This window comes from Heterodontus francisci, chromosome 1, assembly GCF_036365525.1.
Source record: "Heterodontus francisci isolate sHetFra1 chromosome 1, sHetFra1.hap1, whole genome shotgun sequence".
Taxonomy (NCBI): domain Eukaryota; kingdom Metazoa; phylum Chordata; class Chondrichthyes; order Heterodontiformes; family Heterodontidae; genus Heterodontus; species Heterodontus francisci.
This window is the reverse complement of record NC_090371.1, coordinates 265,971,124-265,993,841: the sequence shown is the minus strand read 5'-3', so window position 1 is coordinate 265,993,841 and position 22,718 is coordinate 265,971,124. Positions and strand designations below refer to the sequence as shown.

The following is a 22,718-nucleotide window of genomic DNA, read 5'->3' as shown; positions in this document are numbered from 1 at the left end:
CTTCTGACTATCCACTCTGTCCATGCTGCTCATAACTTTGTAAACCTCTATCATGTCGCCCCTCCACCTCCGTCGTTCCAGTGAAAACAATCTGAGTTTTTCCAACCTCTCCTCATAGCTAATGCCCTCCAGACCAGGCAACATCCTGGTAAACCTCCTCTGTACCCTCTCCAAAGCCTCCACGTCCTCCTGGTAGTGTGGCGACCAGAATTGCACACAATATTCTAAGTGCGGCCTAACTAAGGTTCTGTACAGCTGCAACATGACTTGCCAATCTTTATACTCTATGCCCCGACCGATGAAGGCAAGCATGCCGAATGCCTTCTTGACTACCTTATCCACCTGCGTTGCCACTTTCAGTGACCTGTGGACCTGTACGCCCAGATCTCTCTGCCTGTCAATACTCCTCAGGGTTCTGCCATTTACTGTATACCTCCCACCTGCATTAGACCTTCCAAAATGCATTACCTCACATTTGTTCGGATTAAACTCCATCTGCCATTTCTCCGCCCAAGTCTCCAACCGATCTATATCCTGCTGTATCCTCTGACAATCCTCATCATTATCCGCAACTCCACCAACCTTTGTGTCGTCCGCAAACTTACTAATCAGACCAGCTACATTTTCCTCCAAATCATTTATACATACTACAAACAGCAAAGGTCCCAGCACTGATCCCTGCGGAACACCACTAGTCACATCCCTCCATTCAGAAAAACACCCATCCACTGTTACCCTCTGTCTTCTGTGACCGAGCCAGTTCTGTATCCATCTTGCTAGCTCACCTCTGATCCCGTGTGACTTCACCTTTTGCACCATGCGGGACCTTGTAAAAGGCTTTACTGAAGTCCATATAGACAACATATTGCTTTACACAAAATCTTATTTTCTGAATTGTATTTTGATATTCTGAAGTGTGAAAAATATTTTTGCTCAGCAATTCACAAAGCTTTGCATTTGAGCCTGCTTTTTAAAAGAAAAATATAATCAATCATAAGTGCAGCCAGTCAAGTTAGCAAATCAAATAATTTCCTATTTGAAATGGTAAAATGGAAAGTATATTTTCAACTATATATTTATTATTCTTGCTTGTGCTTCTCACACTTCCACCTGGCAACTGAAGTATTATTATAGTCTAAATCGGAAATCAGAGTGGATATTTCTGTAAATTAAGTACAGATCACTCATTCTCGACAGGCAAGAGTAGAACCAACAAAGGGCAGTGTCACTACGTTGGCAACAAATGAAAGCATTGGAGGAGGATCTGGTCAAATGTGTCAATGGCTGCAGAGAGGTCGAGGATGAGGAGGAAAGATAATGCATGATGGTTACGTCAATGAGAATGTCATTTGTAACTTTAGTCAGAGATTCAAACCTGTAGTTCAACAAGAGATGGGCATGGATCTGAGAGGTGACAAAACAGTCTTTGGAGAAGAACAGCATTTCGGAAAAGTGGCAGTGGTTTGCCATGACAGAGGGGTGGAGGGTGTGTTTTTTTGAGGACAGGAGTTTATGGTGATAATTTTGAAAGGGTGGACAGTACTTGAGGTGAGCAAACCACTTGCAATGTCAGCTAGCAGGGAGGCCAAGAAAAGTTGGTGAGATTATGCCGAGAGAGGTGCAGCCGGTATTCATGGACTTATTCAAGGCAGATTCAAGCCAAGCAGCAAGAGAGTAGGAAGGCAGACGAGCAGTGATAGTTTGTGTAGGTAGGGGACACAGTATCTGAGAGGCGAAACGGTAGCATAACTGGTTGACAGGAGCATAACTGGTTGACAGGAGGACAGAAACGCTCAAGGGAGACTGAGGAAAAAAAGAGATAGAAGTAATGGGCTCGTAGCTGGAATGGCAGGAAAACTGTGTCCAAACAATTGGACACAAAGGGTATTTGAGTTATATAGTCTTGGCAGAAATGTAAAATGTAATTTTAAAGTTAGTGAATATTGTAATGTAGGCATTGTGGGAGCCAATTTGCACATAGCCCCATAAAGAGGATTATGGTAGCATTGTGGTTATGTTAACAAACTAGTAATCCATAGGCTAGGACTAATGATCCAAAAGACATGAGCTCTCATCCCACCATGGCAATTTAAATTCAGTTAATTAAATAAAGCTGGAATAAAAACCTAGTATTTAGTATTGCTGACTGAAACTGTGAAAACCCATCTGGTTCATTAATGTCCTTTAGAGAAAAGAAATCGGCCATCCTTACCCAGTCCCCTGGTTCCATACCCACAGAAATGTGGTTGACTCTTGACTGCCCTCTGAAATAGCCTAGCAGGCCACTCAGTTGTACCAAACTGGTATGACAAAGTATAATGAGAATAAATCGAGATGGACCTCCCAGCATCGACCTAGGCAATGGATTTAGATATGCCAAAGGTACACCCAGCCCAGTCAACGCAGCAAAGTTCTCCTCACTAACATCTGGGGACTCATGCCAAAATTCGGAGAGCTGTCCCAGAGACTGGTCAAGCATCAGCCTGACAGTATCATACTCACAGAATCATCCCATTTACCAGCTTCTCAGACTCCTCCATCACCATAATAATAAAAGCAAAATACTGCAGATGCTGGAAATCTGAAATAAAAACAAGAAATGCTGGAAATACTCAGCAGACCTGGCAGCATCTGTGGAGAGAGAAGCAGAGTTAACGTTTCAGGTCAGTGACCCTGCATCAGAACTGGCAAATATTAGAAATGTAAAAGGTTTTAAGCAAGTAAAGCGGGGGTGGGGCAAGAGATAAGAGAGGTGCTGATAGGCCAAGGTCACTGAGAATAACTGACCAGAAGGTCATGAAGCAAAGGCAAACGATATGTTAATGGTGTGGTGAAAGGCAAAATGTTAGTACAGAGAGAGTGTTAGCTGACAGAAAAATGAACAACCCTGGCACCAAGCACAAACATGAAAAAAACAGTGGATAGGCACAGTAGAAACAAACTAAAATTAAATAAACAAATAATCAAGAAAAAATAACTAAAAATAAAAGGGGTGGGGGGCTGTCATGCTCTGAAATTATTGAACTCAGTGTTCAGTCCGGCAGGCTGTAGCATGCCTAATCGGTAAATGATGTGCTGTGCCTCGAGCTTGCGTTGATGTTTTCTGGAACACTGCAACAATCCCAGGACAGACATGTGGGCATGAGAGCAGGGGGGTGTGTTGAAATGGTCAACAACCAGAAGCTTGGGGTCATGCTTTCGGACTGAGCGGAGGTGTTCCGCAAAGCGGTCACCCAATCTGCGTTTGGTTTCCCCAATGTAGAGGAGACCACATTGTGAGCAGCGTATACAGTACACTAAATTGAAAGAAGTACAAGTAAATTGCTGCTTCACCTGAAAGGAGTGTTTGGGGCCTTGGATAATGAGGAGAGAGGAGGTAAATGGGCAGGTTTTACACCTCCTGCAATTGCAGGGGAAGGTGCAGTGGGAAGGGGATGAGGTAGTGTGGGTAATGGAGGAGTGGACCAGGGTGTCACGGAGGGAATTATCCCTTCAGAATGCTGACAGGGGAAGGGAGGGGAAGATGCATTTGACAGTGGCATCACGTTGGACGTGGCAGAAATGGCGGAGGATGATCCTTTGGATGTGGAGGCTGGTGGGGTGGAAAGTGAGGACAAGGGGAACCCTGTCGCGGTCTGGGAGGGAGGGGAAGGGGTGAAGGTAGAGATGCGGGAAATGGGCCAGACATGGTTGAGGGCCCTGTCAACCACAGTGGGGGGGAATCCTCGGTTGAGGAACAAGGAAGACATATCAGAAGCGCTGTCGTGGAAGGTTGCATCATCAGAGCAGATGCGCTGGAGATGGAGAAACTGCGAGAATGGAATGGAGTCCTTACAGGAGGCAGAGTGTGAAGAAGTCTAGTCGAGGTAGCTGTGGGAGTCGGTGGGCTTATAATGAATATTAATAGCCTATCCCCAGAGATGGAGACAAAGGAAGGGAAGTGTCGGAGCTGAAAGGTGAGAGAAGGGTGGAAATTAGAAGCAAAGTTGATAAAGTTTTCTAGTTCTGGGCGGGAGCAGGAAACGGGGCCGATATAGTCATCAATGTACCGGAAAAAGAGTTGGGGGAGGGGGCCTGAGTAGGACTGCAACAAGGCTCCATCACCATCCCTGGCTATGCCCTGTCCAACCAGCAGGACAGACTCACTAGTGGTGGCGGCACAATGGTATACAGTCAGGAGCGAGACTGAATTGGATTTTCAAATTGGGGTCGGGAAATGGATGCCCGGTTAATCTCCAGGTCCTGACCTCACGCTGCAACTGTGTCGTTCACGCAATGCTGTCTTTAAATGTAAATGCCCTAATTGGGCCAGAGGCGAACCGGTGCCCAATTAGTGACGCTGAGTATCTCCAGGAGGCGGGAGCTGTCTGCAGAATGCGAGTGGCAAAGGCACTAGGCAGCCATGATGGACCTGCCACTGCCTTGCAGAAGAGAGCAAGCGGCCTCAACGAGCACAAAAGTGGCCAAACGGCCAAATGGAACGTAAAGCACACAATCCGGCACAAGATTGCCCAGCTCCCGAAATTTTTCATTAATTTAAAAAAAACTTTAACCTCTGCACACTTTGAACCCGACAACTGTTCACTAGTGTGCACCAGACTGTTCAGGTTTGGCAATCTTAACATTGAAAATTGCCTTTTCGCTCTCCCTGGCCTGTTAACAGGCTCCTCAAGGAGCTTAATGGGCCAATAATTGGAGTTAAGCGGGTTCGTCGTTCACCCCACCCTGTCCACCCACCACCCGCCCTTTGAAAATTACCTTGGGTTCCATGATGTGATTTTCAAGTTATGCCCACATCCCTCCCTGACCCCATCAACAATTGAAAATTCTGGCTTGTGTATCCTCAACATTGATTCCGGGCCCCATAAAGTCTCATTGCATCATGGACAAGGAAATCTCCTGCTGATTAGCACTGACCATCCTCCCTCAACTGATGAATCAATATTCTTGTGTATTAAACATCACTTGGAAGAAGTACTAAGGGTAGCAAGGCCACAGAATGTACCAATGCCCACAATGCCAAAGTGGTCCTGTGGCAAGCAGTGGAAGAATCAACACAAGGGAAAATCCTACTTGAGCACTAATCTACCTGTCGCAGATGCATCTGTCCATGACAGTACTGGTAGGAGTGATCACACAGTCCTTATGGAGACAAAGTCCAGTCTTCATACTGAGGAGTTCATACTGAGGATGCCCTCCATCATGTTTAGTTTAGAGATACAGCACTGAAACAGGCCCTTCGGCCCACCGAGTCTGTGCCGACCATCAACCACCCATTTATACTAATCCTACACTAATCCCATATTCCTACCACATCCCCACCTGTCCCTATATTTCCCTACCACCTACCTATACTAGGGGCAATTTATAATGGCCAACTAACCTATCAACCTGCAAGTCTTTGGCATGTGGGAGGAAACCGGAGCACCCGGAGGAAACCCACGCAGACACAGGGAGAACTTGCAAACTCCACACAGGCAGTACCCAGAATTGAACCTGGGTCGCTGGAGCTGTGAGGCTGCGGTGCTAACCACTGCGCCACTGTGCCGCCTTACATAGTGTGGCACTATCACTGTGCTAAATGGGATAGATTCAGAACAGATATAGCAGCCCAAAACTGGACATCCATGCGTGCTGTGGCCATCAGGAGCGGCAAAATTGTATTCCACCACAATCTGTAATCTCATGACCCGACATATAGCTGACTCTACCATTACCATCAAGCTAAGGGACCAACCTGCTGAATGAGGAGTATAGAAGAGCATGTAGAGTAGCTTGTAGAGTAGCACCAGGCATACCTACAAAATATGGAAGCATCATGCTATCATCGACCTAAGCAATCCTACAACCAACAGATCAGATCAAAACTCTGTGGTGTTGCCACATTCAGTCATGAATTGTGGTAAGCAGTTAAACAGCTAACGGGAGGATGAGCAAGTTCCATGAACATCCCCAGCCCTCAATGATGGTGGAGCCCAGCATGAGTGCAAAAGACGGCTGAAACATTTGCAACAATCTTCAGCCATAAGTGCTAAATGGATGATTGTTCTTGGCCTCCTTCTGAGGTCCCCAAATTACAGACACCAGTCTTCAGCCAATATGACTCACTCCAAGAAATGGTTGAGTGCACTGGATACTGCCCTGACAAACTCCCAGCTCTAGTGCTTAATAGTTATGCTCCAGAACTAGCCGTGACCCTAGCCAAGCTATTCCAGCACAGCTACAACACTGGTATCCACCCGACGAAGTGGAAAATTACTTAGGTATGTCCTGTCTACAAAAAGCAGGATAAATCCGATCCAGTCATTTACCACATCATCGGCTTACTCTCAATTATCAGCAAAGTGATGGAAGATGTTGTCAACGGTGCTATAAAGGGGAACTTACTCTGCAATATCCTGCTCACTGATGCTCAGTTAGGGTTCCACCAGGACCACTTGGGTCCAGCCCTTGATACCGTCTTGGTCCAAACATGGATAAAAGAGCTGAATTCCAGAGGTGAGATGGGAATGACTTCTCTCGATATTAAGGCAGGATTTAACCAAGCGTGACATCAAAGAGCCCTAGCAAAATTAACATCAGTGGGTATCATGGGTAAAACTCTGCACTAGCTGGAATCAGACCTAGCACAAAGGAAGGTGATTTTAGTTCTTGGAGGTCAATCATTTCAGTCCCAGGAAATCGCTGACACAATTCCTCAGGGCAGTGTCCTAGGCCCATCTGCTTCATCAATGGCTTTCCCTCCATCAGAGCATCAGAAGTTGAAGATGTTCACAAATTAATGCACAGTGTTCAGTTCTATTCACAACTCCTTGGATAATAAAATGGTCTAAGATCTAGACAACAACATTCAGGCTTGGGCTGTTAAGTGGCAAGTAACATTTGCACCATACTAGCGCTGGGCAATAATTGCTGACCTTGCCAGTAACACCCACATCCCGTAAATGAATAAAAAAAGTCATGATACTGATCAGATAATCTTTTTAGTGTTAGTTGAAGGATAAATATTGGCCAGGACACCAGGGAGATCTCCCTTGCTCTTCTTCAAACTAGTGCCATTGGATCTTTAACATTTACGTAGAGGGCAGAGAGAGTGCAGAATGCCAGTTATTGTGTAGTGCTGTGTTTGCGTGATTTGCCTGCTCTTGCTGAATAGCTGGAGGTGAGTGTGAGGCTGGCAGCATTGGTCTGTGTGTGACAGTGAGGTGGAGAATCTGGATATTAGATGTGAGCCCTGACTGCCAGGGAGTGCTGCTTGGTGAGTGATGGGGATATTGTGAACGGAGCTCCATGAGAGGCTGATGCTGTGCTGGGTGGGTGATGTCACGTGAAGATGCATTCATTGACATTGACCACCCGTATGAGATCTCTGTGTGCCCTGGTGTTCAGTTTGCAAGAATTTCCATTGTAGAAATTTTTTTGTACAACTTGCCTTGAAGAAAAAGCGGGCTTCCTGCACCATGTGGTCCAGAGCAATGCTGCCATCGCCTCCTGCTGTGTGCAAAGCTTGCTGGCAGTGTTGAGATGAGGAGACCAATGCCAGAGGCACACCAACTTGCACCAAAATCATTCAAATGAGGTGTGTACACGAATTTTGCGTTTACCCACCTTGATCTGAATGGGCATGCTGTGAATCATGGCCCCTGCGCCCAAAAATCAGGGCAGATGAATTTCAGGCCCCTTGTTTTTATTACATAATGAGCAAATTACCCACATGTAAGACTTTCCATTCTGCACTTTTTATACATTTCTGCATAGTTTTGGACAGCTAAAACATGTTGGCTTGATATTTGACCAATATGGAACAGGAAGGATGTGGTGGAATATAAGCAGCATAGCGAAAGCCACATGCTACGTACATCTAAATCTCCACCTATGTTACTGGTGGTCATTCTGGCAATAGCAAGCAAGTTGTGTTGCATGTGTGAAATTCCAGTGCAGACCTGTTGCTGTTTTCATTAGAACAGTGGGGGTAAAATGATATTTGATAGGCATTTTTAAAATTATGAATAGATGGATCAGAGTAGATAGAAACAGACTGTTTCCAGTAGTTAAGGGGTCTAGAGCAAGAGGACATAGATATAAAATTAAATCTAAAGTATTTGGAGAGATAACAGAAGAAAATTTTTTGCACAGTGGATTGTGAGGCTGTGACTGTGAGGCATTACTGGAGTTGTGATTGAGGCAGAGACCACACCAATATTTAAGAATAGCTTTGACACGTGGGTGAAGGAAATGGAAGATAAGGCAACAGAGTGAGCACATGGCATTAGAACTACTGTTCCTGTGAAGAGAATCACCAACATGACTGGTTGGCAAGCAGCCGATTGTCATGTTGTAATTTCTATATAATTTTGAGATATAAATGTTGTCAAGTAGTATTATATCCCACATCCCTTTTATTTTCATACTTCTTTAACATTACAGGTAAAGTGCCGAAAGTACATCACGTGTTCATTACACCAATAAGAACCCTGTAATTCATTGCCATTTAGGATCAAAAATCCACAGACTAAAAAAAAGGTTCGACCTCTACTGATCACCCAAAAAAAAAGTTATTATAATATTTATTTTAGTACCTTGGACCATCAGAAAGGAAGTTCCAACCTGGCTTTGGATGTCCAGCTGGTGTCTTAACTTTTATTTCCATTTCAGAATTTGCTTTCCTAAATAAAAAGGAAAGGTGTGACATTCAGATCCGTAGTCCTGCTGGAGCCAGCACTACACAAGCTGATTGCCATCCTGGGAGTGCATGCTGCGCTGCCAGCTGCTTCCAATGCGGCCTGCGTGGTACACCATCTTGTGAAGGGTGCTCGTACGGACATCCCTTGCGCGCGCCGGGAGCAACCGACCTGGTGATATCATGATGTCACACAGCCCTACAGATTGACGTGACACCCATTTTCCAAATTTGGACACCACAGACACAGTCAACAAATTTGCATGTCATCCGCCATGGATCAAGCGTGCAGCTGTAAGACGACCTCAGTAATAGCGTTATTTATGGGAAGGATCAGGCACCCAACTTGCAGGTAAGGTAACTTTGAAGAATTTCTGCTATTGCAAAGTCTCTGGAAAAACTCTGGAGTGTTTGGGATTTGGCATTCTCACAGGAGGGCAGAGGAGTAGATGACGTGTTCACGCAAAGGCTCCAACAGGTATGGGGGGTAGCAGTGGTGGTACTTCTGGGTCTGCAGCATGACACAGAGATGGATCAGAGGCTGCCGAGAGGGCAAGTTCTGCATGGTGTCCTTTGTCAACTTGGAGCTGAACCCCTCCATTCTCCTTGGCAGTGACAGGAGACTGGCAGACGAGCCAATGCACCTAGCATTTTGGTGTGCATGGTCATCAGTGTTCTCCTGTATGCTGCCTCGTTGAGGTCCTCATAGCCCTGTAGCAGGATTCATGTGTGACCTTGCCCTTTGGTGATCTGGCACACAAACCATCCATTATACCTGGCCCAGCTGTGGCCACTCATGCCTGGTGCTTCACCACGTGCTGATCCCAACTCCATACTAGCCTCCAATCACAGGCAGTGCCAGTATCTGAGTTGATGGCTGTGAGTGTTGGATCAAGTGGTTAGTGCTGTTTTGATGTTCTCTCTCCTACTCCTGGGCCTGCTATGGCTGGACCGGCGGCTGTTCTTAGGTATCTAAAAGCTGAAAATCAGAAGGAGAAGGTTGAGGTGAGAGAAGGGGTGGAAAGCAAGAGGTCCATTTTGGCACCATAAGCAGCTTACTCATCGTGCCAGGTAGGAGCATTGAGTAGGAGATGTCATGTGAAGATGCATGCACTAACCATGACCACCCATGTGAAGTCATTAGACTTCTTGTGTCACTGTTGTCAGATCCTCAGGTCCAAACACAAGGAATTGACCTCTCACCCCCTTCTGAAAATTGTCCTTGAGGGCCTCCTGGCCTGCCATGGAACCATGGCATCTCTCCTCCTGTCCACCTCCACCACTAAAGCCTCCAGTGCTGCATCCGTGACCCTGAAACCCTCTCTCTGGCCTGTCATTCCATTTTCCTTGTTTATAATTGTAGCAACAGTATTCAGCAGAAGCCTCCTGTAATTCAGTGCAGCTTCCCTTTAGGAGGGACAGACTGTCTTTAAGAACAGAAGGCTGGCTGCATCACATGATACGGGCGAATAAGGCTCAGCCCCCTACTGAGGCAGCCAGCAGTCGGCAGACGCTTGGCCTTATGCTACAATCATGGAAATGACGTGGCAGCACCAAATTCACATGCTGCCAACCTCCACCAGAACTGACGTGGGCAGTCGCAAGCTGTAATCCCTGCTTGAAAAATGGCACACACCAATTTTTAGCTCATAATCTTTAAAAACCTTTTATTTTAAGCTTCTTTTCCCTGGTGAAAGCAGATAATTTATTTAACGCAAGAAGAAATTATACCTTTTAAAGTATCAATGTATATAAATTGTTTAAAAAATCTGTAATAACAAAGAATTTGAAACTTTAGCTTAAGGTGGCCAACAAGCTTCAATTCACCAAAACATTTTTAGTAAATTTAAATTAAACTTACTATTCTAGTTTTAGGGCTTCTTTTTGCAAGTGACAACAGATGGGGCATTGCTTGAAATATGTTCCATAATTTAAAAGCAAATAAAAGTTTTTTTTAAAACATGGATTTTTTTTTACACCCTTCATTGTTACATACAGAATTCGAATCTTAGTCATGAACAGAGTTCAAACTCATCCTTTATCTGAGGGTTTTGACCCAGAATGTAATGGAACCTTTTGTAGCCCTATACCTTTTTTAAAAGTGCTTCCTTTGCTGTTTTAGCATCTCACCTATTTACTCGTCCCATTGCCACTCCCTCTGGCTCTGCACCACCAACTCTTTTGTCATTTAATGTCTCCCGTCTTCCACCCTATCACAGACATTCCCTTTTGTACTTTTTCCACCCTCCCCCTTTCACCTGCTTAAAACCTATTACTTTTCTAACTTTTCCCAATTCTGATGAAAGATCATCGACTTGAACCATTAACTCTGCTGGAATTTTATGCCCCCCACCCCCGCCAAAGAGTGGGTTGGTGGTAATGTGGAGGGGGTGGAGGGCGTAAAATGGGGTGGGAGGCTCGAGGGACCCTTCCCAACCCGCTTCCGCCTCCACGGCAATTTTATGCAGCACGGCGGTGGCGGGAAACAGCTGCCCACCCCAGGCCAATCAAGACCCTTAAGTGGCCAATTATAGGCCACTTGAAGGTCTCCACCTGCCGCAACGGGGATTTTGCAGTTGACAGGCAGGTGGCCCAGGTCAGAGAAAAGCCGCCTGACAAATGTAGGTGGCTTTCTGACGGCCTGGGGGGCCCTCCTACTTGGACGCTCTGTGCCTGATGGAGGGCCGCCCCCGATGCCCAACCACCCCCAACACACCCCCTGCCCCCCCCAATCGACCCTCTTGCCTCACCGGGGCACGACCAATAACCCCTGGTGAGGCCCCAAAAATCTACCTTTTTCTGGGGCCGTCCTTCCTCTTCATGTGGAAGCTGGGTTGCTGTCCCAGCGCTGCTTGGACTAAGAGCTGCTGGCCCGCTGATTGGCCAGCAGTTCCATTAGGCAGGACTTCCTACCTCAATGAGGTGGCAGTCCCACCTATGACCAATTAAGGGCCTGGGGACCGTAAAATCAGGACTGGATCGGCAGGCCCGGCGAAGACGGGATCGCCATTGAATTTTTGGTTGATGGAAGGCTCCTATCCACCATGCGAAAAATTTTGGCCTTTGTTTCTCTCTCTGCAACTGCCTGAACTGCTAAATATTGCCAACATTTTCTATTTTAATTACTATAAAAATTAATCCCTGGAATATCCATTCTCTGGTGGGAGATTAGTGTATGTCCTGGAGCAAGAAATAGCATAAATGGTTAAAGGTGACTGTTCACATATGACTCCAGTGTTTCTGGCAATCTTCTGCCAAGGTTGCAGTAGGAAATTTGGAAAATCCCTTGGGAATTCAGGAGATAATAATTCAACTTTTTCATTAAACTATGTTATGAACGCTGGACTTTGTAACATGATTCAGCCCTGGGTGACTGAAGTCCATTGTTCTTCAGGTACTATCCCGGCAGTTTCTGCTTTTCAAAAAAGTCTTTGATCCGGGATCTTTGTGTTTTTAAAAACTGATTTTTAAAAGTTTAAGATGGAGTCAGAGAAGTCAGGTAACCTCACATTCATTCTGCTTAAAGAAAAGACAGAAACCTTGGTTACCAGGACAACAAAGATGAATGATGAAAGATGAATGACAGGGCTGAGCCCTCGTGCATCAGGGGCCATGGCAAGGGGGCCCGGAAAATTCTTCCGGGAGAGGCCCGCCACGACCTCCGACACTGAGAAGGCCCTGCAACATTTTACCGGCAGCGGCGAGGCCTTGGTGTGGCCAGTCGCTTGGCAGCAGTGCCTTCCTTTCAAGATTTAAATTAAATTAAAAAGATGCACATCAACTCTGTCCCGGCGGCCATCACACACCGATATTTTGGCCAGAACTCCCGTGCATTTGGAACTCTGTTTGGAGTTCCGAGGCATGACACTGGTGGAGAAGGGGGAGGAGTGAAATTATCAGGGTGGGAGGGGCAGGGAGCGGTGAAAACACTTTATATTGGCAGTGGGGATGGTGGGAAGGGCTTGAAGGATAAAGGTAACCAGGTTGGGGGGTGCAGGTGGAGTTCACATTGGCAATATAGTTTATTTAGGTTCAGTGGCCCTAAACCAAACACTGGGTGGTGGGGCATTGAAAGGGCCTCAGCTTTTATTGAAATTTTTAAATCACATTCACAATAATATCCCTTTAAAAATTCAAATGTCACCGAAGGGCTTGAAGCCTTTTAAAAATGGCATGCCGCATCTGCGCGGTGGCGCTGGATGCTGGAAACGGAGCAGCCACCCCCTCTACGTCATCGGGGGCGGCCACTCTGCCCCATCCATTTAAATGAGTCCCTGTGCAAAAATATCGCCGGGCCTCAGCGACGGTGCATCCGTGCCTGAAAACTGCCGAGATGACAGCCCTCAGATTTTCGGATTGAAAACAAGGAGTCAGTGATTTTGAGGATGCAAATGTGCATGGCAGCTGCTAAAACCTGGACATAATGGTAAGTTTGAGTGGCTCTGCTGAAGCCAGGCTTGTGGAGTTTGCATGTTGGAAAAGGACAATGGGCTATTAATTCCAGATACATTTAACAGATTTTCTGAAGCTTGATCGGCTGGAAGAAAGATGATCAGTGGTGGCAGCCTCAAGGGAGAGAGAGAGGGAACAACTACTCTCAGAAGATATACAGCAAAAGGCTGCGAAAACTTGAACCGTTTAGAAAGTTGAAGTTTGCAGAGAACAAAAGACCAACAGGATCACCAGGAATCGCCTTTTCACAGATGTCCAGGTCGAAAGTGCTCGGAGAAGTGAGTGAAGTTGCCAGTGACTTTGAGAACAGTCTGGGATGTCCAACCCATCGCAACTGGGAGGAGTTTGGGACTTTTAACCACAGAGATTTCGCCATCAAGGACTGTGTAATGTATAATGAGGGGCGGCACAGTGGCGCAGTGGTTAGCACCGCAGCCTCACAGCTCCAGCGACCCGGGGTCAATTCTGGGTACTGCCTGTGTGGAGTTTGCAAGTTCTCCCTGTGTCTGCGTGGGTTTCCTCTGGGTGCTCCGGTTTTCTCCCACATGCCAAAGACTTGCAGGTTGATAGGTAAATTGGCCATTAGCAATTGCCCCTAGTATAGGCAGGTGGTAGGGAAATATATGGACAGGTGGGGATGTGGTAGGAATATGGAATTAGTGTAGGATTAGTATAAATGGGTGGTTGATGGTCGGCACAGACTTGGTGGGCCGAAGGGCCTGTTTCAGTGCTGTATCTCTAAACTAAACTAAAGTGTGGTTTCAAGTCTTTTAATAAGTGAATAAAATGCCTTTTTTTGTAATTTGGAGCATCAGCTACATACAAAGTACTATTTAGTTAATGGGGATTTCTTTCAGTTGAGTTGTCATAATAAGTCTTCAAAAGTGAAATCTTGGGTAATTCTTGAAATTGGTCTGGGGATTCATATCTCGTATTTTAATGTTAACAGACTGACTGAGTAGTAACAAACAAAAATCACTTAATTACAGAAAAGGTATTCAAACTCTCATCCAAACAGTCCTCTCTCTTCTATTAACCATTGTAGGATTTAAAAAAAAAATCATTGTTTTTTTAATTCTGAATCAAGGCAGCTAGCCAAGAACTGCGTCTCAGGTAGGCTGAAACTGTAACTCATAATAGAGGCGCAGGGAGGATCCAAGGGAAGACCAGTCGAGCTTGGGACCTGGGGAGAAAGCATACAGGACCAAATGCCATGGAGACACAGGATTAGCAGAAGGAATGGAGAAAGTGGAAATGAGATGATGACTGTGTGGTCGACTTTAAAAAACACAAGTAACAGTTTGAAATTTCAATTAAGTTTAAGATAAAGGTTGACATTTTTGTGGGTTAGAAAAAGAGACTGAGAAGACTAAGGATCCCACTTGGGACCTTTTTCTTCAAGTTGCCTAGACACCATTTTAAAATGTGCATGCAAAAGCATTAGTGGGGATGGTGATGTTTATTTGGTACATTATTAAAACAAAAACATTGGGCTGGATTTTAAGAGCCCGCCACTGAACTCAGCAGAGCTGCAAATGTAAACATGAAAATAGAAAAATCTTGAAATACACTGCAGTTCCCTCTTATATTGGTTGTAGGGAAGGTGTTAGGAGTACCAGTTTCAAACATCTGGCTCACCTGCAGTTGACAGCAACCCCAGAGCAAACCTGAAAGATTTGCTAAGGCTGGTCAGCAGCAAGACCCAGTTCTAGAACAGCTTTTCACAGCCACCGGCCTTAAATCTGATAAACTTAATGCCGGCTGCACAAGTCCCTGTGTCAAGTGGCTCTAATACTCTGAATAAAACTAAATACAGCTTTTGTCAGTACCTTGCTGTGATTGTTGCTGTCCTTTCAGGATAAACAGCATGGTCATTGCATCCAATCTGTTATTGTTAATGAGATCTGAAATTCTCCACTGCCAGCTGCTCCAGACCATCTGTCTGGGAATTATTTCAGTGTTGATATCTATTTGCTACAAATAAAAAGACTCCAAACAACTTGCTGACAACGATAACTATATAACACAATGCACTAGTTGAAAAAGTTCATGGTTTCTGTCACTGCGGTCGATGGGATGATATTTCTTCTTAAAATTTGTACTGTAACTTTTTTTATTCATTGATGGGATCTGGGCATTGATGGCAAGGCCACCATTTATTGCCCATCCCTAATTGCCCTTGAGAAGGTGGTGGTGAGCTGCCTTCTTGAACCGCTGCAGTCCATGTGAGGTAAGTATACCCACAGTGCTGTTAGGAAGGGAGTTCCAGGATTTTGACCCACCGACAGTGAAGGAACGGCGATATAGTTCCTAGTCAGGATGGTGCGTGACTTGGAGGGGAACTTGCAGGTGGTGGTGTTCCCATGCATTTGCTGCCCTTGTCCTTCTAGTTGGTAGAGGTTGCGGGTTTGGAAGGTGCTGTCTAAGGAGCCTTGGTGCGTTGCTGCAATGCATCTTGTAGATGGTACACACTGCTGCCACTGTGCGTCGTGGTGGAGGGAGTGAATTTTTGTGGATGGGGTGCCAATCAAGAGGGCTGCTTTGTCCTGGATGGTGTCGAACTTCTTGAGTGTTGTTGGAGCTGCACCCATCCGGGCAATTGGAGAGTATTCCATCACACTCCTGACTTGTGCCTTTTAGATGGTGCACAGGCTTTGGGAAGTCAGGAGATGAGTTACTCGCCGCAGGATTCCTAGCCTCTGACCTGCTCTTGTAGCCACGGTATTTGTATGGCTACTCCAGTTCAGTTTCTGGTCAATGATAGCCCCTAGGATGTTGATAGTGGGGGATTCAGCGATGGTAATGCCATTGGATGTCAAGGGGAGATGGTTAGATTCTCTCTTGTTGGAGATGGTCATTGCCTGGCACTTGTGTGGCGCGAATGTTACTTGCCACTTATCAGCCCAAGCCTGGATATTGTCCAGGTCTTGCTGCAATTCTACACGGACTGTTTCAGTATCTGAGGAGTTGTGAATGGTTCTGAACATTGTGCAATCATCAACGAACATCCCCATTTCTGACCTAATGATTGAAGGAAGGTCATTGATGAAGCAGCTGAAGATGGTTGGGCCTGGGACACTACCCTAAGGAACTCCTGCAGTGATGTCCTGGAGCTCAGAATATTGACCTCCAACAACCACAACCATCTTCCTTTGTGCTAGGTATGACTCCGAGCAGCAGAGAGTTTTTCCCAATTCCCATTGACTTCAGTTTTGCTACAGCTCCTTGATGCCATACTTGGTCAAATGCTGTCTTGATGTCAAGGGCAGTCACCCTCACCTCACCTCTTGAGTTCAGCTCTTTTGCCCATGTTTGAACCAAGGCTGTAATGAGGTCAGGAGCTGAGTCGCCCTGGCGGAACCCAAACTGAGTGTCACTGAGCAGGCTATTGCGAAGCAAGTGTTGCTTGATGGCACTGTTGATGACACCTTCCATCACTTTACAGATGATTAAGAATAGACTGACGGGGCGATAATTGGCCGGGTTGGACTTGTCCTGCTTTTTGTGTACAGGACATACCTGGGCAATTTTCCACATTGCCGGGTAGATGCCAATGTTGTAGCTGTACTGGAACAGCTTGGCTAGGGGCACGGCAAGTTCTGGAGCACACATCTTCAGTACTGTTGCTGAAATATTGTCAGGGCCTGTAGCCTTTGCAGTATCCAGTGCCTTCAGTTGTTTGTTGATATCACGCAGAGTGAATCGAATTGGCTGAAGTCTGGCATCTGTGATGTTGAGGACTTCAGGAGGAGGCCAAGATGGATCATCAACTCGGCACTTCTGGCTGAAGATTGTTGCAAATGCTTCTGCCTTAGCTTTCTCACTAATCATTGAGGATGGGGATATTTGTGGAGCCTCCAGTGAGTTGTTTAATAGTCCACCACCATTCACGGCTGGATGGATTGTGTTTTGACTTTCTAAATGTCCTGTTATTACTTCCTTAATAATGGATTCTAACAATTTCCCAATGACAGATGTTAAACTAACTGGTCTGTAGTTTCCTACTTTCTGCCTCCCTCCCTTTTTAAATAATGGTGTTATCTTAGTTTTTTTCCAATCCACTGGAACCTTTCCCGCATCCAGGAATTTTGGAATATTATAATCAATGGATCCACTATTTCTGCTGCCACTTCCTTTAAGACCCTAGGATGTAGGCCATCAGGCCCTGGGGACTTGTCTGCCTTCAATCCCAATAGTTTGCTCAGTACTTTTTCCCTCGTGATGATTATAAGTTCCTCCTTTTCTATAACCTCTGCATTACCTGGTACTATTCGGATGGTACTAGTGTCCTCCACCATGAAAACTGAGGCAAAATACTGACTTAGTGTCTCCGGCATTTCTATGTTCCCCTGTATTAACTCCCCAGTCTTATCCTCCAAAGGACCAGCATTCACTTTAGCTACTCTCTTCCCTTTTATATACTTACAGAAGCTTTTGTTATCCATTTTTATATTTTGCGCTAGTTTTCTTTCATAATTTACCTTTGCTCTTTTTATTCTTTTTTTAGTAACCCTTTGTTTATCTTTAAAAGTTTCCCAATCTTCCAGCCTGCCACTGGCCTTTGCAATATGGTATGCCTTAGTTTTTGTCTTTATGTTATCCTTAACTTCCTTGCTCAGGATGTTTTTCCCCCTCTTAGAATCTTTCTTCCTCTCTGAAATATATTTTAGTTGGGAGGAATTGAATGTCTCCTTAAACATCTGCCACTGCTCATCAACTGTCCTACCTTTTAGTCTTCCTGCCCAGTCCACTAGGGACAAATCTGTCCTCATGCCTATGTAATTACCTTTGTTTAACTCCAGAACACTTGTGTGGGACTCCAGTTTCTTGCCCTCAAACTGAATTTGAAATTCTAGCATGCTATGATCACTCTTTCGTAGAGGATCCTTAACTATGAGGTCATTAATTAATCCCACCTCATTACACAATATCAAATCTAGAATAGCCTGCTCCCTGGTTGGTTCCACAACATATTGCTGCAAAAAACAATCTCTTATACTTTCAATGAACTCTCCCTCGAGGCGACCCTTACCAATTTGATTAATCCAGTCTATATGCATATTAAAATCACCCATGATTATTGCCGTACCTTTCTTACAAGCCCCCAGTATTTCCTGGTTTATACTGTGCCCCACTGTGGTACTACTGTTTGGGGACCTATAGATTACTCCCACCAGGGACTTCTTTCCCTTGCTATTTCTTATTTCTACCCAGACTGATTCTACGTCTTGATCTCCAGTGCCTATATTCTTTCTCACTACAGCACTGATCTCTTCCTTTACTAACAAAGCTACACCACTTCCTTTTCCTTGTTGCTTATCCTTCCGAAATACTGAGTACCCTTAGATATTCAATTCCCAAACCTGGTTTCCCTGCATCCACGACTCAGTAATCGCCACTAAATCATACCCATTCATCTTTATTTGCGCTGTTAACTCATTTATTTTATTTCGAATGCTTCGTGCATTCAGATACAAAGCCTTTAAGTTTGTTCTATTATCAGATTTCCCTACTCTTGTACGATTCCTTGGTGCACAATGACATTCACACGTTCTGTCCCTTCCTTTTATTTTCTGCTAACTATCAGTCTCATCACTAACCTGCACTCCTACCTTCTCCTTTAACTTTGACTTCCTAATTTTCCCTCCAAATGAACCCTCCCCCCTCACTATTTAGTTTAAAGCCCCAGTTATGCAATTCGTCAGGACTCTGGTCCCAGCTTGATTCAGGTGGAGCCCGTCCAATCGGAACAGCTTCCTCCTTCCCCAGTACTGGTGCCAATGTCCCACGAATTCAAACCCATTTTTCCCACACCAATCTTTGAGCCACACATTTACCTCTTTAATCTTATTGACCCTATGCCAATTTGCTCATGGCTCAGGTAGTAATCCGGAGATTATTTCCTTTTTGGTTCTGCTTTTTAATTTAGTCCCTAGCTGCTCATATTCCCTCAGCAGAACCTCTACCCTCGTTCTACCTATATCGTTGGTACTTACGGGGACCACGACAACTGGATCTTTCCCCTCCCACTCCAAGTTCCTCTGCAGCCCAGATGAGATATCCTGAACCCTGGCAGCAGGTAGGCAACACAGCCTTCGAGACTCTCGATCCTGGCCACACAGAACAGTGTCTATGTTCCTAACGATAATATCCCTGCTTACGACCAAATTTCTCTTTTCTCTCCTCACTTGAATGGGTCCCTGTACCACGGTGCTATAGTCAGTTTGTTCATCCTCCCTACAGTCCCTGCTGTCATCCAAACAGGGAGCAAGAATCTCCAACCTGTTGGACAAGAACAAGGGCTGAGGCTACTACAACACTATCTCCTGAATCCCTCTACCTGCCTCACTCATAGTCACAACCTCCTGTCCCCGACCACTGGCCGAATTCAAGGTAATTCAAGGTAATTCAATCTAAGGAGTGTGACTGTCTCCTGAAACACAGGGTTCAGGTAACTCTCCCCCTCCTTGATGTGTCGCAGTGTCTGAAGCTCAGACTCCAGCTCATCAACTCTGAGCCGGAATTCCTCGAGCAACCAACACTTGCTACAGATGTGGTCATGAGGAACCACAATGAGGTCCACCAGCTCCCACATCATGCAGGTACAACACATCGTCTGGCCCTGCATCTCTATTTTATTTAATTAGATTTTAGTTTGTTTTTTAAATTTCCGACTGGTCTTTAGTTTTTTAATCCACTTTAGTTTTTAGTTTATACACTAATAAATCGATCAAGTCTTACTCTATATTCGATTTCAATTAAATTAAATTAAGTTAAAAGCTTACCTGAATACTGACCCCAGCGGCTCTCTGTTTCCCTGCTCTCACTGTTGAATGTGACATCACTCTGATGTCACTTTTCGAGTTTTTTCCCGGCTCCGCTCCTGCAGCTCATGCTGTGCTCCTCTCTCTCTGTCTCCGACTCTCCACTCCTCGGGCTGTGCTCCTCCCTCTCTGTCTCCGACTCTCTGCTCCTCAGGCTGTGCTCCTCCCTCTCTGTCTTCGACTCTCCGCTCCTCGGGTTGTGATCCTCCCTCTCTGTCTCCGACTCTGGTTTGGCGCGCTTTTTGAACCTCCGCTCCTCGGGCTGTGCTCCTCCCCCTCTGTCTCCAACTCTCCGCTCCTCGGGTTGTGTTCCCCCCTCTCTGTCTCTGACTCTGGTTTGGCGCGCTTTTTGAACCTCCGCTCCTCGGGCTGTGCTCCTCCCTCTCTTCCCTCAGAGATAAAATGGTTTGGGTAGAGACTATGTCAGGTTGGTTAAATGGACTTGGTGAGTTCCATGTTCTTTGCTCATTTCATGTTTCCTTTTGCAACATATGTAACATGGTGACTACTTTAATTGGAGTTCCTGCCAATCTATTTAGTTTTAGAATTCTTTTCTTTCTTTTCTTTTGGGCCTCCTTATCTCGAGAGACAATGGATATGCGCCTGGAGGTGGTCAGTGGTTTGTGAAGCAGCGCCTGGAGTGGCTATAAAGGCCAATTCTGGAGTGACAGGCTCTTCCACAGGTGCTGCAGAGAAATTTGTTTGTCGGGGCTGTTGCACAGTTGGCTCTCCCCTTGCGCCTCTGTCTTTTTTCCTGCCAACTACTAAGTCTCTTCGACTCGCCACAATTTAGCCCTGTCTTTATGGCTGCCCGCCAGCTCTGGCGAATGCTGGCAACTGACTCCCACGACTTGTGATCAATGTCACACGATTTCATGTCGCGTTTGCAGACCTCTTTATAGCGGAGACATGGACGGCCGGTGGGTCTGATACCAGTGGCGAGCTCGCTGTACAATGTGTCTTTGGGGATCCTGCCATCTTCCATGCGGCTCACATGGCCAAGCCATCTCAAGCGCCGCTGACTCAGTAGTGTGTATAAGCTGGGGGTGTTGGCCGCTTCAAGGACTTCTGTGTTGGAGATATAGTCCTGCCACCTGATGCCAAGTATTCTCCGAAGGCAGCGAAGATGGAATGAATTGAGACGTCGCTCTTGGCTGGCATACGTTGTCCAGGCCTCGCTGCCGTAGAGCAAGGTACTGAGGACACAGGCCTGATACACTCGGACTTTTGTGTTCCGTGTCAGTGCGCCATTTTCCCACACTCTCTTGGCCAGTCTGGACATAGCAGTGGAAGCCTTACCCATGCGCTTTAGAATATTACAACATTTATATGGAGTAGAACAGCAAAAGATATGCATCATATCGTGGCTCTCTCAGTGACTCAGCACAATTTTTTTATTCATTCATGGAATGTGGGCATGGTTGGCAAGTCCAGCATTTGTTGCCCACCCCTAGTTGCCCTTGAGTAGGTGGAGGAAAAACTCCTTCTTGAGACACTATAGGCAGTTGGTGTAGGCATACCCACAATGCTGTTAGGTAGGGAGTTCCAGGATTTTGACTCAGTGGCAATGAAGGAATAATGATTTATTTCCAAGTCAGGGTAGTGTGTGACTTGAAGGGGAACTTGGAGGTTAGGGTGTTCCTGTGCATTTGCTGCCCTTGTTCTTCTACATGGTAGAGGTGGCCAGTTTGGGAGGTTCTGTTGAAGAAGCCTTAGTGAGTTGCTGCTGTGCATCTTGTGGCTGATACACGCTGTAGCCACATTGTGCCGGTGGTAAAGGGAGTGAATGTTTAAGGTAGTGGATGGGGTGCTGATCAAACAGGCTGTATAGTCCTGGATGTTTTTTTTTTATTCATTCATGGAATGTGAGCGTCACTGGCTATGCCAGCATTTATTGCCCATCCCTAATTGCCCTTGAGAAGGTGGTGGTCTTCTTGAACCGCTGCAGTCCATGTGGGATACACCCACAGTGCTGTTAGGAAGGGAGTTCCAGAATTTTGACCCAGCGACAGTGAAGGAACGGCGATATAGTTCCAAGTCAGGATGGTGTGTGACTTGGAGGGGAACTTGCAGGTGGTGGTGTTCCCATGTATTTGTTGCCCCTGTCCTTCTAATTGATAGAGGTCGCGGGTTTGGAAGGTGCTGTCTAAGGAGCCTTGGTGCATTGCTGCAACGCATCTTGTAGATGGTATACACTGCTGCTACTGTGCGTCGGTGGTGGAAGGAATGAATGTTTGTAGATGGGGTGCCAATCAAGCGGGCTGCTTTGTCCTGGATGGTGTCGAGCTTCTTGAGTGTTGTTGGAGCTGCACCCATCCAGGCAAGTGGAGAGTATTCCATCACACTCCTGACTTGTGCCTTGTAGATGGTGGACAGGCTTTGGGGAGTCAGGAGATGAGTTACTTGCCTCAGGATTCCTAGCCTCTGACCTGCTCTTGTAGCCACGGTATTTATATGGCTACTCCAGTTCAGTCTCTGGTCAATGGTAGCCCCCAGGATGTTGATATTGGGGGATTCAGCAATGGTAATGCCGTTGAATGTCAAGGGGAGATGGTTAGATTCTGTCTTGTTGGAGATGGTCATTGCCTGGCACTTGTGTGGCACGAATGTTACTTGCCACTTATCAGCCCAAGCCTGGATATTGTCCAGGTCTTGCTGCATTTCTACACAGACTGCTTCAGTATCTGAGGAGTCACGAATGGTGCTGAACATTGTGCAATCATCAGCGAACATCCCCACTTCTGACCTTATGATTGAAGGAA

General features: G+C 45.9%; 1 protein-coding gene across 2 annotated transcripts in view; it reads left to right on the top strand.

Moving 5' to 3' along the window:
• LOC137376089 (uncharacterized) overlaps positions 1-22,718 on the top strand; it is a 101,029-nt gene that overhangs the window by 830 nt on the left and 77,481 nt on the right. The window contains exon 1 of one of the 2 annotated variants that reach the window (XM_068044124.1): positions 8,785-9,032. The exons of the other annotated variant lie outside the window; for it this stretch is intronic. The gene's annotated coding sequence lies outside the window, so the exon portion shown is untranslated. Of the gene's footprint in view, positions 1-8,784; positions 9,033-22,718 lie in introns of those variants that run through there. 2 annotated transcript variants of the gene reach the window in all.